The following is a 16,841-nucleotide window of genomic DNA, read 5'->3' on the forward strand; positions in this document are numbered from 1 at the left end:
TATTTGGGGTCTTTTGTGTTTCCATACAAATTGTGAAATTCTTTGTTCTAGTTCTGTGAAAAATGCCAGTGGTAGTTTGATAGGGATTGCACTGAATCTGTAGATTGCTTGGGGTAGTAGAGTCATTTTCACAATGTTGATTCTTCCAATCCAAACATGGTATATCTCTCCATCTATTTGTATCATCTTTAAATTCTTTCATCAGTGTCTTATAATTTTCTGCATACAGGTCTTTTGTCTCCTTAGGTAGGTTTATTCCTAGTTATTTTATTCTTTTTGTTGCAATGATAAATGGGAGTGTTTTCTTAATTTCACTTTCAGATATTTCATCATTAGTGTATAGGAATGTCAGAGATTTCTGTGCATTAATTTTGTATCCTGCTACTTTACCAAATTCATTGATTAGCTCTAGTAGTTTTCTGGTAGCATTTTTTGGATTCTCTACGTATAGCATCATGTCATCTGAAAACAGTGACAGCTTTACTTCTTCTTTTCTGATTTGGATTCCTTTTATTTCCTTTTCTTCTCTGATTGCTGTGGCTAAAACTTCCAAAACTGTGTTGAATAAGAGTGGTGAGAGTGGGCAACCTTGTCTTGTTCCTGATCTTAGTGGAAATGCTTTCAGTTTTTCACCATTGAGGACGATGTTGGCTGTGGGTTTGTCATATATGGCCTTTATTATGTTGAGGAAAGTTCCCTCTATGCCTACTTTCTGCAGGGTTTTTATCATAAATGGGTGTTGAATTTTGTTGAAAGCTGTCTCTGCATCTGTTGAGATGATCATATGGTTTTTCTCATTCAATTTGTTAGTATGGTGTATCACGTTGATTGATTTGCATATATTGAATCCTTGCACTGCTGGAATAATCCCCACTTGATCATGGTGTATGATCCTTTTAATGTGCTGTTGGATTCTGTTTGCTAGTATTTTGTTGAGGATTTTTGCATCTATGTTCATCAGTGATATTGGCCTGTAGTTTTCTTTCTTTGTGACATCCTTGTCTAGTTTTGGTATCAAGGTGATGGTGGCCTCGTAGAATGAGTTTGGGAGTGTTCCTCCCTCTGCTATATTTTGGAGGAGTTTGAGAAGGATAGGTGTTAGCTCTTCTCTAAATGTTTGATAGAATTCGCCTGTGAAGCCATCTGGTCCTGGGCTTTTGTTTGTTGGTAGATTTTTAATCACAGTTTCAATTTCAGTGCTTGTGATTGGTCTGTTCATATTTTCTATTTCTTCCTGATTCAGTCTTGGCAGGTTGTGCATTTCTAAGAATTTGTCCATTTCTTCCAGGTTGTCCATTTTATTGGCATAGAGTTGCTTGTAGTAATCTCTCATGATCTTTTGTATTTCTGTAGTGTCAATTGTTACTCTCCTTTTTCATTTCTAATTCTATTGATTTGAGTCTTTTCCCTTTTTTTCTTGATGAGTCTGGCTAATGGTTTATCTATTTTGTTTATCTTCTCAAAGAACCAGCTTTTAGTTTTATTGATCTTTGCTATCGTTTCATTTCTTTTTCATTTATTTCTGATCTGATCTTTATGATTTCTTTCCTTCTGCTAACTTTGGGGTTTTTTGTTCTTCTTTCTCTAATTGCTTTAGGTGCAAGGTTAGGTTGTTTATTCGAGATGTTTATGTTTCTTAAGGTAGGATTGTATTGCTATAAAATTCCCTCTTAGAACTGCTTTTGCTGCATCCCATAGGTTTTGGGTTGTTGTATCTCCATTGTCATTTGTTTCTAGGTATTTTTTGATTTCCTCTTTGATTTCTTCAGTGATCACTTCGTTATTAAGTAGTGTATTGTTTAGCCTCCATGTGTTTGTATTTTTTACAGATCTTTTCCTGTAATTGATATCTAGTCTCATAGCGTTGTGGTCGGAAAAGATACTTGATACAATTTCAATTTTCTTAAATTTAGCAAGGATTGATTTGTGACCCAAGATATCTATCCTGGAGAATGTTCCATGAGCACTTGAGAAAAATGTGTATTCTGTTGTTTTTGGATGGAGTGTCCTATAAATATCAATTAAGTCCATCTTGTTTAATGTATCATTTAAAGCTTGTGCTTCCTTATTTATTTTCATTTTGGATGATCTGTCCATTGGTGAGAGTGGGGTGTTGAAGTCCCCTACTATGAATTTGTTACTGTCGATTTCCCCTTTTATGGCTGTTAGCATTTGCCTTATGTATTGAGGTGCTCCTATGTTGGGTGCATAAATATTTACACTTGTTATATCTTCTTCTTGGATCGATCCCTTGATCATTATGTAGTGTCCTTCTTTGTCTCTTGTAATAGTCTTTATTTTAAAGTCTATTTTGTCTGATATGAGAATTGCTATTCCAGCTTTCTTGTGGTTTCCATTTGCATGGAATATCTTTTTCCATCCCCTCACTTTCAGTCTATATGTGTCCTTAGGTCTGAAGTGGGTCTCTTGTGGACAGCATATATATGGGTCTTGTTTTTGTATCCATTCAGCCAGTCTGTGTCTTTTGGTGGGAGCATTTAGTCCATTTACATTTAAGATAATTATCGATATGTATGTTCCTATTCCCATTTTCTTAATTGTTTTAGGTTTGTTATTGTAGGTCTTTTCCTTCTCTTGTGTTTCTTGCCTAGAGAAGTTCCTTTTGTTGTAAAGCTTTTGTTGTAAAGCTGGTTTTGTTGTAAAGCATTTGTTGTAAAGCTGGTTTGGTGGTGCTGAACTCTCTCAGCTTTTGCTTGTCTGTAAAGGTTTTAATTTCTCCATGAATTCTGAATGAGATCCTTGCTGGATAGAGTAATCTTGGTTTGTCTCCTTCCTCACTTTAAATATGTCCTGCCAGTCCCTTCTGGCTTGCAGAGTTTCTGCTGAAAGATCAGCTGTTAACCTTATGGGGATTCCCTTGTGTGTTATTTGTTGTTTTTCCCTGCTGCTTTTAATATGTTTTCTTTGTATTTAATTTTTGACAGTTTGATTAATGTGTGTCTTGGCATGTTTCTCCTTGGATTTATCCTGTATGGGACTCTCTGTGCTTCCTGGACTTGATTAACTATTTCCTTTCCCATATTAGGGAAGTTTTCAACTATAATCTCTTCACATATTTTCTCAGTCCTTTTCTTTTTCTCTTCTTCTTCTGGGACCCCTATAATTCGAATGTTGGTGCATTTAATGTTGTCCCAGAGGTCTCTGAGACTGTCCTCAGTTCTTTTCATTCTTTTTTCTTCATTCTGTTCTGCAGTAGTTATTTCCACTATTTTATCTTCCAGGTCACTTATCCGTTCTTCTGCCTCAGTTATTCTGCTATTGATCCCTTCTAGAGTATTTTTAATTTCACTTATTGTGTTGTTCATCGTTGCTTGTTTCATCTTTAGTTCTTCTAGGTCCTTGTTAAATGTTTCTTGCATTTTGTCTATTCTATTTCCAAGATTTTGGATCATCTTTACTATCATTATTCTGAATTCTTTTTCAGGTAGACTGCCTATTTCCTCTTCATTTGTTGGGTCTGGTGGGTTTTTATCTTGCTCCTTCATCTGCTGTGTGTTTTTCTGGCTTCTCATTTTACTTATCTTACTGTGTTTGGGGTCTCCTTTTTGCATGCTGCAGGTTCGTAGTTCCTGTTGTTTTTGGTGTCTTTCCCCAGTGGCTAAGGTTGGTTCAGTGGGTTGTGTAGGCTTCCTGGTGGAGGGGACTAGTGCCTGTGTTCTGGTGGATGAGACTGGATCATTTCTTCCTGGTGGGCAAGTCCACGTCTGGTGGTGTGTTTTGGGGTGTCTGTGGCCTTACTATGATTTTAGGCAGCCTCTCTGCTAATGGGTGGGGTTGTGTTCCTGTCTTGCTAGTTGTTTGGCATAGGGTGTCCAGCACTGTAGTTTGCTGGTCGTTGAGTGAAGCTGGGTGCTGGTGCTGAGATGGAGATCTCTGGGAGATTTTCACCGTTTGATATTACGTGGAGCTGGGAGGTCTCTTGTGGTCCAGTGTCCTGACGTTGGCTCTCCCACCTCAGAGGCACAGCACTGACTCCTGGCTGCAGCACCAAGAGCCTTTCATCCACACGGCTGAGAGTAAAAGGGAGAAAAAGTAGAAAGAAAGAGGATAAAATAAAATAAAATAAAGTAAGATAAAATAAAATAAAGTTATTAAAATAAAAAATTATTAAGAAAAAAAAATTTTTTAAGTAAAAAAAAACGGACGGACAGAACCCTAGGACAAATGGTTGAAAGCAAAGCTATACAGACAAAATCTCACACAGAAGCGTTCACATAAACACTCACAAAAAGAGGAAAAGGGGAAAAAATAATATATCTTGCTCTCAAAGTCCACCTCCTCAATTTGGGATGATTCGTTGTCTATTCATGTATTCCACAGATGCAGGTACATCAAGTTGATTGTGGAGCTTTAATCCGCTGCTCCTGAGGCTGCTGGGAGAGATTTCCCTTTCTCTTCTTTGTTCTCACAGCTCCCGGGGCTCAGCTTTGGATTTGGCCCCGCCTCTGCGTGTAGGTCGCTGGAGGGCGTCTGTTCTTTGCTCAGACAGGACGGGTTTAAAGGAGCCGCTGATTCGCGGACTCTGGCTCACTCAGGCCGCGGGGGGGGGGGGGGGGGGGGCACGATGCGGGGCGGGCCTGCGGCGGCAGAGGCCAGCGTGACGTTGCACCAGCCTGAGGTGCGCCGTGCGTTCTCCCGGGGAAGTCGTCCCTGGATCCCGGGACCCTGGCAGTGGCGGGCTGCACAGGCTCCCCGGAAGGGGGGTGTGGATAGTGACCTGTGCTCGCACACAGGCTTCTTGGTGGCGGCAGCAGCAGCCTTAGCGTCTCATGCCCGTCCCTGGGGTCCGTGCTGTTAGCCGCGGCTTGCGCCCGTCTCTGGAGCTCCTTTAAGCAGCTCTCTTAATGCCCTCTCCTCGCGCACCAGGAAACAAAGAGGGAAGAAAGAGTCTCTTGCCTCTTCGGCAGGTCCAAACTTTCCCCCGGATTCCCTCCCGGCCAGCCGTGGCGCACTAACCCCTTCAGGCTGTGTTCAAGCCGCCAACCCCAGTCCTCTCCCGGCGCTCCGACCAAAGCCCGAGCCTCAGTTCACAGCCCCGCCCGCCCCAGCGGGTGAACAGACAAGCCTCTCGGCCTGGTGAGTGCCGGTCGGCCCTGATCCTCTGTGCGGGAATCTTTCCGCTTTGCCCTCTGCACCGCTGTTGCTGTGCTCTCCTCCACGGCCCCGAAGCTTTCCCCCTGCGCCACCCGCAGTCTCCGCCTGCGAAGGGGCTTCCTAGTGTGTTTCCTTTCCTCCTTCACAGCTCCCTGCCACTGGTGCAGGTCCCGTCCCTATCCTTCTGTCTCTGTTTATTCTTTTTTCTTTTGCCCTACCCAGGTACGTGGGGAGTTCCTTGCCTTTTGGGAGGTCTGAGGTCTTCTGCCAGCGTTCAATAGGTGTTCTGTAGTTGTTGTTCCACGTGTAGATGTATTTCTGATGTATCTGTGGGGAGGAAGGTGATCTCCGCGTCTTACTCTTCCGCCATCTTCCCCCTCTCCCTCACATTTATTCTTGTTCTATCCTTGCCATGAAGTTCAGCGGGGTTTTTCTTAAGTGGATGAGCACTTGCTGCTCTCACGTATACATCAACCTGATTATTGGCTTTATATTAGTTATATATGTTAACAGTTTTGGTTATATGAATTTGATTTTGTGGGTATCATTATGAAGCTGGTGGCCGTATTTGAGTGTGACCACCAAGAAGCTGGGTGATGACTTGTTCATTGCTTTGCTGTTCATCTTTTAAACTTCAGTAAATCTCCAAATTGAAGGACGATGTTCTACCATCAGCTTTTGAAATGTGCTTTGCCAGCCTTGCACTGCATTGTTCATCCTTTGATCACCATTCAATCCTGATGTATAAACATTCCAAGTTTCTGGTGGAAATCCTGGAGCTGTGGTCTTCTGCCTCTGTCACACCTTCCACAGACATATACTCTTTCAACATAATCCATTCAGTCATTTTCATCTGCATTCTCCACAGTATACTCAAAAGTTCATTTACATCCTCCAGAGTCATTAATGGAAGTCTCCAAACACAGGTGTTGCTTTCTGTTGTCCGATATTCCTGTGTTAGACCCAAAGAAGATATTTTTCACCCCCGTGATTGTGAAAGTGAAACAAACATCCTTTTACTTCTGTAAAGGAGGCCGAAGCGTTTTCTGAGCTCTAGGAGACCCATCTGGAGCCATTAACAATCTTTTTTTGATGGTGAAGTACGCCTTCTGGCATTCTCCAGCCCAACCTAGAGGATCACTCTCTCTCCCTTTAAGGGTCTCGTACGAAGGTTTGGCAATGAGCCCCAAATTAGGAATTCAGTCACAGAAGAATCCTGCCATACCCAGGAATCCCTGTAATTGTCTCTGAGTTGTTGGTATTACCACCCTTTCCAAGACTTCCCTTTGGTCCGGGAACAAGATCCTCTGTCCTTGAGATCATTCAAATCCCAAATATTTAGCATTGGATTGAGAGATTTGGGCCCTTTTCTTTGATATTTTGTATCCTCGATCAGCCAGGAAATTAAGAGACCAAACTGTGTTTCTGTCTGAAGCTTCCTTGGTTTTACTGGTAATCAAAATGTTATCTACATACTGGAGTAAGGTTCCCCCTATAACTGTAGATCCCTTAAGTCTTTGGCTAAGGCTTCCCCCCAAATGGTGGGGGCGTTCTTGAATCTGATATAGCTGACATAGGCATTCTGAATACGCCACCCACCCTTTTTTTTAATATTTATTTATCTATTTATTTATTTGGCTGTGTTGGATCTTAGTTGTGGCATGTGGGCTCTTCGTTGCAGCACGTGGGCTCTTCGTTGCAGCACACGGGCTTCTCTCTAGTTGTGGCGCTTGGGCTCCAGAGCACGTGGGCTCAATAGTTGCGGCACGTGGGATCTTAATTCCCCGACCAGGGATCGAACCCGTGTCGCCTGCATTGGAAGACAGATTCTTAACCGCTGGATCACCAGGGAAGTCCCACGCCATCCACTTTTTGCAGTTTTTTCTGGATGTCAGGAGCAGTCTAGGTAATAAAAGTCATATTTTATTACCTTTGCTAGGATCTTCTGGATCTATATCAGTCAACTGCCTGTACGTCTCAAAGATTCTCCCCAGGAATTCTGAAGGGTTTTTGTCGGGTTTGGGCCTCAGTTCCTGAACTTTGTTAAGGCGCCCCTGCTTGGAAACCCCTGTCTGCAGTCCTGAGATAATGAGGCCTCTGTAGTGGTCAAGCTTATTTGTCTCCAGGCTTGTTTGGGTCCCATCCCGGTTCAGCGAGGGGGACAGCAAGGGCAGCTCCTGCCCTCACCGGCTTGCCTGGAGTGGCCTTGTGAGTCCTGTTGGCCTCCTGTCTTGCCTTTCCCACGACCATTCTGCCTTCCTCAGAAGTGAGGAGCGTGTTAAAGAGGGTTTGAAGATCTCCCCAGGTTGGCTTGGAGGTAGCAAAAATGGGGGAGAAAAGATGTTCCGTTTTCTTGGGATCGTCCTGGTGTGCAGGCATGTTATTCCTCCAGTTGCACAGGTCAGGTGTTGACAGTGGGGTGTGGAGGTGTACCAGGCCTTGAGGCTGACCTGCGGTGTCAGTTCCTCCTATGAGCACTTGCTTTTTTTTAAATCTCTTCAGTGACCCTGTGAGTTAGTGATTATTATTTTTTTCTTTTTCTTTTTTAAAATTTATTTATTTATTTTTGGCTGCGTTGGGTCTTCGTTGTTGCGTGTGGGCTTTCTCTAGTTGCGTCGAGCAGGGGCTACTCTTTGTTGCGGCGCGTGGGCTTCTCACTGTGGTGGCTTCTCCTTTTGCGGAGCATGGGCTCTAGGCGCGTGGGCTTCAGTAGTTGTGGCGTGTGGCCTCAGTAGTTGTGGCTCGCGGGCTCTAGAGCGCAGGCTCAGTAGTTGTGGTGCACAGGCTTAGTTGCTTTGTGGCATGGGGGATCTTCCTGGACCAGGGCTCGAACCCATGTCCCCTGCATTGGCAGGCAGATTCTTAACCGCTGCACCACCAGGGAAGCCTCTCTTTTTCCTTGTCTCGCTCCAGCAGCACGGGGGTCTTTTAGGGTTTCTCCCGTTGCACCATGACCCTACATTTCTTTTGAATTACCTTATCTTGATATAACGTGAAAGACTATACATAAGGAAACTGATGCCGTTTTTCTTCCTTTTTTACAAAATAAGTCTAACTGCAAGTTGGCATTGTAGTTTGGAGATCCGTTCTCAGGCCGCTGCTCCCCCAATTCTAGAGAGTATTGCAGCCAGGTAGTGTCACAGAACAATATCGTCTTTTTCCTTTGCATAGGCTCGTAACTGAAAGCGCCCCAGTTTTGGAGAATGCATCTCAACAGGCTGCATTTCGGTGTACCATTTGCATTTCCCATTTTAGGGGCTTTTTCCATCTGGCCACGGCAAACAGAGGCTCTCTAAGAACACTGACTGTGTGGTGTTTGCAGGAAGTATGTGTCACCGGTGCCTGGGTTCAGGCAAATACCGGCTTGAAACAAGGTGACTGCTTCACCGTGAAAATGAAGGCCTGAAAAGATGTTGTTTCTTTAAAAGGGGGCCCCTTTGAAGCCATTACCTGTCATGAGCAAATGCTCCAATACCCCTGTAAATTTCTTAGTCCCTTGGGAACATCCCAAAGGATCAGAGGGAATGGTGCCTCTTTTCTTGGAATCAGAAAACCCTCATGAGGTGAATTCGTAGAGGGAGTTTTGTTACCGATGCAATGAGTCCGTCGCTCGCGTGGGGCGTGTAGCCAGTGAACACATCAAGTGTTTTTTTGGGGTTTTTTTTTGCGGTATGTGGGCCTCTCACTGTTGTGGCCTCTCCCATTGCGGAACACAGGCTCTGGAAGCGCAGGCTCAGCGGCCATGGCTCACGGGCCCAGCCGCTCCGCGGCATGCGGAATCTTCCCGGACCAGGGCACGAACCCGTGTCCCCTGCATCGGCAGGCGGACTCTCAACCACTGCGCCACCAGGGAAGCCCAAGTGTTTTTGATTAAAGCAGAAGCAGTTAATTACTTGTGACAAGTCAGGAGACAGGGAGATAGCTCTCAAAGTGCTGACTCCCCAAAGAGCTGGACCAGGGGAGTTTCAAGTCTGGGGAGCATGCATATTCATGAAAGGGTAGGCGTGATCATTGTAATGAGGCAAAGGTTACTCTAGCTTGCCAAAAACTGTGAGCAAGTAGGTGGTTGGTTGTTTTTTGGTTGGTTGTTTGCACTGTGGTATCTTGTTGACTGGAATACACTGTAACCTTTTTGGAACATCTGGTGCCTGGAACTTTCTGCAACTTAAAGGTTAGTTTCTACAAAACAAAACACACTTTGGTTTAACCCCATCCTTTCCCTACTGCTGCCTCACTAACAGTTTGTCACGATCACTGAGAAACTCAGTCCCCACAGAGCCAGTTCAAACAAGTAACAGTAATAGACTATAGTACACATCCCTCACTCACATTCACAGACCTCACTTTCAGACGAATTTGCTCTGAGTCAGATTCGAGACCACATTTAAGCCAACAGTTTTCAGGAGTTTCTAGACCACATTCAAGTTTCCAAGTATCAAGAGCATCTCTGAGAATGATTCTTTCACTTCCTTTCTCTCCTGCCAGTGGGGTCTCCCCCTAATACCAGGGCCCTCCAACAAGCGTCAATACCAGCGCATTCTCACTGTTACCGAATTAAGTCGTATGGACCCCTGCTCGGGCCCTAGCCCGATCGAGGCCCTCTGCCTTGGTGGGGAAGTTTCTTTTTCCATTTGGGTTCGTGCAGCCAAAAATGAAACCCAACGTGAGGTTGAAGCAGCACAAGCTTTGTTCAATGGCCAGAGAATGGAGAAGCAGGAACTTAGTTCACAAATCAGCTTCTCACTTTAATGGTGAGTGGGATTTGCTTTTAAGGAGGAAGGGCAGTGGGGGGAGAAGTGAGACCAGTGCTGGGGAACGCGGTGTTAGTTTTCTAGGAAAGAGGCAGAGCTCTCCTGGAAATGGGGCGCCACCCCTTTCTTGTTCTTTTCTGGTCTGTGACCTCTGATCTTGGCCACCGGTAGGTGTGTCATTTAGTACACTAATGTATCAGTAGTAAAGTCAGCAGAAAGTGAGACTCACGGTCTGTTGGAGGTCAGATTCGTTGCCATCTTGGTTTCAGCTGGTTCTATCTGGTTTTGTTTCTCTCTTCCTATAGCTTCCTTTGTTTGTGCCCAGACCCTGTGACTTAAAGATACGTTAGTTCCTGTTCAAGGGAGGAGTTGGTGGGTTTTGAGCAAGGGTCTAATGGCAACTCTGCTAACATAATGAGAGAAAACAGGTTTCAAACCCCTGTACTGAGACACCCAGAAGAGATCTTGTTCGGGGGCCTTTCTTTCTGCAGAAGTGAACCGGCAATGTGCCAAAGGCTGTGGACGCTGTGCCAGGGCAGAGGTTCTGAGGATGCGTCTTCTAGCCAAAGTCGCCTAGACAGCTGCTGAGACAGGTTGTCTGGACCCCACTCCCGAAGCAGGGCCAAGAAGCCATGAGCAATTGTCCAGACAGGATTTAGGGTCCCATCTGGGGTGCCAAAATTTGTACCCGAGTAAGTGGGCTCCTTGCCCACTGCACAACAGAAAGACCAGATCCTGAGGGAACAGTCTTCTGCAGAGAGCAGGCTTTACTGCAGAGCATCCGAGCAAGGAGACAGGAGGCAAAGGTCAGATCTGTCTCCTTGATCAGGTTTTACCCAGGGGTATCTATTGTGGACGTAGAGAGCAGGAGGGGGAGGGGACTCGGAAAATGATTGGCAGGAAGTAAGGTGTGAGTGTCAAAGTTCTCTACACAGGCACGACTGTCCTTCTTGCCTGTTCATGGGTCACGTGTGCAGTTTTGGGGCGGTCCATATGTTACCTGTGGCGAATTTTCAGCCAGTGACATCTAACGTTCACTGTCGGTCATTCTAGTTCCTCAGTGCGCCTGCTCGCCCGGGCGATGCTCAGTTGAAGGGGCCCTTAGCAAGTTGTTTCCATTCCTGCAGTTTCCGCGGTACGCTGCCGGACAAGTTTGGGGGGCTCAGTAAATCGTTCCATAAGATACAGGGTGTGGTTTCAGTGCCATCACTGAATAATGTGGTACTGGTACTTCAGTATTGAATATTGTCATAAACTGTATAAGAATTCTTCCATCATCTTGGGCCCCAGAATTGTGCATAAGAAATTGTTTTCCACGTCTGGTTGTGTTATATTCCTCTGGAAATTCAACCATGCCACGAAGTTGGGTTTGGAAGTCGATGTCTGTTTTGAATTCTGTTTGCTTACCTCGGTAATGAGTTTTGTTCTAACAGGCCCTCTCCATCATGAATGTCATGGGGGTTCTTCTAAGGACCTGCAGTAGTGTTGCCCTTGGTTCTTCTTTGCATGTCATTTTAACCTATTCAGGGTTTTCCTTAGTTCCCCTCAACACTGACGTTGTGCTGGTGTTTTCCTGTCCCATCCTGAATGATTGTAGTGTCTTCCGAATCCTGAGGAGTTGTACAGACATTGCAGATTTTCCTCTCTTCACAGCGCTGGTACCTTTTACTCCCATCTCTGTTCAAGGAATGGAAACGATAGCAAAGATGTTGACAATGTAGCCTTTTCTTCTTGTGAGTGTACTATTTCTGTCATATTCTGCTGAGAAATAAATATGTCATATTACGAAGCAATAGAAGAAGGTTTGGGTTTTTTTCCCCTTTTATAGCTGTCTGACCAATGGTCATTGGTTTACTGGTAGGGGGAAGCCTTACGAATGTCTTAGGGATTTGACATCTGGGTTCAGCCGGGCTGGATCAGCCAGTCGGTAGGTACCAGCCAGGGGTGTGGTGGTCCATGCCAATTGGCAGGTAAGTCTGGGAGTCACCTCTTCAAATAGCGGCAGATGCTTCTCGTGGGTATCTCTGTAGCACATCGATTCAAGGGACACATTATCCATTAACCCCGGGGACAGGATGGTTGTAGGGAGGTTGATTAGATGCCTGGTATCCCCCCCGCCATGACGGCTATGACACCCAAACCCTTGGTCGTAGGAGAGCCACACCTGTTCCCACTCCTCCCAAACAGGTGAGACGCTCTATCAAGTGTTCACGTCAATGCGTTTGCTGCCTATTTTGCATAGTACTTTGACCAAGCCCCTCCTTTCAAGCTCCACCGTTACGGAATGACCCAGCCACGTCCATCCACATGCCCAGTGACTTACTAACTTATTAACTCGTGTATCACGAGATCCCAGCCTCAGCTTGTCGTCCTCTGTGCATTTCTCTAGCTGTAGGACTGGACCTTGGTCCCGCTCTTCTGCAAGACTCGAGTCCTGACCCCGTGTGCTGTTACCAGCTAGGCTACCAGGCAAAGAAGGGTTATTGTTGGCAATACAGCAACACACATTATCGGACCAATAAAACACAAGAGTATTTTTATGTATTAATCCTGGAAACCAAAAGTATAAAGAAATGTTACCGGCTGTTTGAACCCAAGGACGTTTCCTAATACGCCTGGATGGTTTTTGACAGGCCAAACATCAAGGACCATTTGGCGGGGACCAGCTGTCTCAATGGGTGTTCTGGACAGGACCAAATATGCACTAATCGTACAATTTGTGACATAAACTCTTAGTGTGTAAATTTTGGATTTCCAGTTGGATCAATTTGTGCACCTTTGTTTTAGTGTAGTTACACGTGTATAGGTATTGGTGACCTTCAACATAGAATAGTCAGTGATTTTTATCAGCAGAAACGGGTTTATTCAGTAGTTGACTTCTGGTAGGAGATGCAGCATGCATCTTTCCCTGTTGGGGCCGGTAATGGACGGTTCTTTCTCCTTGACGGTTCTTCTTCTGAGGTCTGTAACCGACAGTGCTTCCTGTGATTGATGTTGGCGTAGTACTGCATGAGCAGCCCTTCTGGCCTCCCGACTCCATTTTAGTGAGGCTTTACTCTTTAAATTTTCACTAAATATATTTTTATTATATTTGCATTAAAATTATATACATATATGTACACACACATATATACACACGTATAGATAGATCTATTTAGTTACCTTTCGTTTTCTCCCCTGTGTCTACAGGGATTTTTTTTTCTTCAAAAAATTGTTTTCTGTTTCAACCTTGTAGCCTCCTGCAGCTGAGGTTTTTAGTTTCTGTCTGATTGGAGGGAGAGCGGGGTAGCGAAGGAGCCTGGTGCCTTAGGCAGCAGCCTCTCCCTAGGACGGCCGCTGACTGGAGCATCCTCTGTCCCCTTTGCCCCTTCTTCTTTTAAATTTTTTCAGAATGGCTTATATCTCTGGGCTGCTAAAAATTTTCCCTGTTTTTCCTTTCTTTGTCCCTCGTCTGTCCATGACCCTTTCTTTCCTTTTCTCCTTTGGTGTTAGCCTGGTCAGCTTCTGGTGGTCTTGAGTGGCCTCCGTCCTGGGGTGTCCCAGTCAGCCTCACGGGGCGTGGTCTTGATCCAAGAAAGCAGTGGTGACAGCATCCTGATGTGGGAGGAGGCTCACAGCCTGTTCACAGGTAGCGACACTCACAGTGCCCAGACACGTCGGCCAGGAGACTTACCATCCCCCACGAGCTGAGAAGATTCCTTGGGCCTTGGGGGATTGGGGACAAAGTGCTCCTTCCCCTTATCCTTTTCTTTCCTTCTTTCTTGTTTTATATTGAGTTATAATTTGCATAGCACACTGGACATTGAGCTGCCGGTCTCCACGGAAGGGGTCTCTCACATCCCGCGGGGTCAGGGACAAGTCGCAACAGCAGCAAGGCAGGCCTCAGCGAAGAGGTTTGCCCTTGAAGCAACACTGAAGCCTTTAGGTGCCACAGTTTACTTCAGGAGGCCACCCGTCACTGTGTCACCCTTTAGCACACGGGGGACCAACACCTGGACCCTCTGCCAGGGACAGCCTCTGACAGGGCAGGCCGGTAGGGCCCGTCGCTCACAGGGCGGCGGCGAGGGTGACTCAGTGGGGCCGTTGGCTCGCTAGGTCAGGCTCAGGTTCCAGCACACACTGGCGGAGGAAGTCACTCCTCGCTCCGTTTTGGGAGGCGGCTCTGCCTTGTTAGCCGGTTATCCTGGTCGCCCTCAGGGTCACCAGCCCGGAGACTAGGCTTTCGGGGTGGAGAATCACATGGGACGCATAGATCTTATTACATAATCCGGAAGGTGCCAGTGAGGGGTTACAATTAACATCATCCTGGGCTACAGCCCCTGAGAGTTAAGTGAGGACCACGCAAGGCTGCCCCCACTTCAGACACCAGCCACACCGCACTTGTGACCGACTGTCTGCAAACTGGGGGGTTCTCATTACCTCCTCGGGTTCAACCATGTGCTAGAACAACTCAGGGAACTCTGGAAAGCTCTCCACTTAGGGTCAGAGTTTACACTCCAGGATGTGAAATGGGACCAGTCCAAAGAAGAGACCCACAGGGCCAAGTCTGGGAGGGGCCCCAACGCAGACTTGCCTTGGAGTAGGCTCAAGTTTGAGAACCACTGCTCTGGCCGGCTGAAAGCCCTGCAGCGGGCTCTAAGGGCTAAGAAGTGCAGCTTGCTTACTTTCTAAAGCAAACAGACCAACACGATACCCCAGGACAGGGTAATGAGCAATTTGTTTCTGTGCTGAGTGGACAGGAAATAAAAAACTGCATACAGTCTAGGTTTTCTAGTGTCCCACTTCTGCCCCAAACACAGTGTATTGACTGTTTTGTCCCTAAGCCTCACATGTGGAGAATTAAAATAATTTTGATGGAGAAAAAAAAAAAAAAAGAGTAAGTGAGGACCACAGAGGGTAGCAGGCCTTTGAGGTCTACTTATAATTCAGGCTGGAAAACCATGGCAGCATATGGCAGACACAGCCTGAGTTGTGGCCATGGAGGGGCCAACAGCCAGCTGGGCCTTCAGAGGCAGACGTGGGCCACTTGGTGACTCTGTTTAGCAAGTCAAGAGCAGTCGGACACATGCCCCTCTGTCGAGCGCCGTCACCCTGCTTGCTGTACCAATTGTGTTAAAATATACCCACAGGATTTTAATTTATGGAGGTGACTGAGTGACAGGGAGAGGCCGATGCCATGCCACCTTGGGCCGCAGGGAGAAACAGCAGACCCAGTCAGGAGGCTGGAGTGGGGGGAGAGCGTGGGACAGAGCCTCTATTGTAAGGGCGGGGGATGCAGTGAAGGACTGGCTAGTTTGGACAATGTCGGTGGGCTGTGGGCTGCAGGGTGGTCTCTAGTTGTCTGGTACCGGCTCTGGATGATTCGGGCAGGGGAATATTGCCTCTTGGAGGGCAAGAGCCGTCAGAGGAGGTGCTCAGAGTGTGGGCTGTGGATTGGTTGGTTTTCATGTGCAAGTCATGCTCCCTGGTGGGCCCTTTGCTGTCTCTGAGAACTGGCTGCTACCCCAGGAGAGGCCAGTCTCTCCCCAGTCTGGGTGGTCCCCACGATGTCAAAATGTCACAAAATATGAAAAAACATCATTAAGCAAGCTCATTGTAGCATTCTGGCTACAGCCTCTGTAAGAGGTTTGTACTCTGGAAATAAGTAGGTGTTTTCTGCAGGGTGTGGGCCTGCGGGCACCCTGCACTCTGTGGCCGCAGACCCACTGCTGCAGTCAGGCAGCAAAGGCACAGGTCTGCAGAGCAGGGGCCTCCCAGGCATGTGACAGTCCCCAGGTAGAAAGATCAAGCCTAATCACAGTAGAAAACACTGAGGAAGTTTGCCTGGGACGTCAGGACAAAAAGGGGGTTTGCAACTTGGCTTATCTCTAACCTTTTACCTCCAGGGATCATTTTAAAACCTTGCATTGGGACCTTCGTTATTTAATATACTCTTCTAATTTGAATGGTTTGGTCACGTTTTTCACTGGCGTATATTCTCTCTCGTGCTGCTTACCCACCCCTCCACCCCATGCACACAACTGTCCACGGAACTCTGGCAAAATAACAGGTCAGAGAGTTCTATCTGTATGTTGCTCTTTCATGCGTGTAGAGGGTGGTGTCTTTATAGCATCTTAATTTTATAGTTGTGAAATGATTTTACTAGTTAAGAATTTGATGTGTATTTTTTTTCTATTTAATTAGAAGGGCAGGTGTGGATATAAGTCAATGGAGATAAACTTAAAAATCATGCTTTTTCCTATGTAGAGATAGGCAATACGTCATCATATTCATAGAATGTAGTTGATTCCTCCGGCCTTCCTTTTATTTCCTAAGTTCAAGTCAGGATTAAAGGTGTAATAACAAGATTTGGCATTTCTTGTTGCTTACGTGAGGCCCAGACTTCAATGTTGTGATGTTTACTTCGTCTATTCTTGTACTGTTTGCTTTCTTTCCTTGGAATTGTATATCTAACGTTTGGTATTTGGAGTATATAAGTGTTGTAAATGTTCGTTAATAAATAATTGTGCGCAAGTAATAGGGTAGAGTGACTGGAAATTAGATCCAATCATCGTGTAGGATATTGTATTAATTTTCTGTGGCTGCTCTCCAACCAGTTACCACAAACTTGGTGGTGTTAAACAATAGAGATTTACTATTTTGAAGTTCTTGGGGTTAGAAGTCCGAGATCAAGGTGCCAGCAGGGCTGTGCTTTCTCCAAAGGCCCCATGGAAGAGTTCTCTCCTGCCTCTTCTAGCTCCTGGTGGTAGCCAGCAGTCCTTGGCTTGTGGCAGCGTAATTCCATCTTTGTCATCATATGACTGCCCTCACTGCGTGTATCTGTGTGTCCAAATCTTCCTCTTCTTATATAAGGGCACCAATCGTTGGATTTAGGGCCAACCCTAATCCAGCGTGACCTCATCTTAACTTGATTACATCTGCGAAGACCCAGTTTCCAAAGAAGGTCACATTCACAGGTTCTGGTTGGACGTGAAC

The 16,841-nt window shown here is 46.0% G+C and overlaps 1 protein-coding gene across 1 annotated transcript in view; it reads left to right on the forward strand.

The window, feature by feature from the left end:
• Positions 1-16,841, forward strand: part of LONRF2 (LON peptidase N-terminal domain and ring finger 2) — a 96,765-nt gene that overhangs the window by 72,434 nt on the left and 7,490 nt on the right. The window lies entirely within an intron of this gene.

The sequence above is a fragment of the Pseudorca crassidens genome, chromosome 14, assembly GCF_039906515.1.
Source record: "Pseudorca crassidens isolate mPseCra1 chromosome 14, mPseCra1.hap1, whole genome shotgun sequence".
NCBI lineage: Eukaryota > Metazoa > Chordata > Mammalia > Artiodactyla > Delphinidae > Pseudorca > Pseudorca crassidens.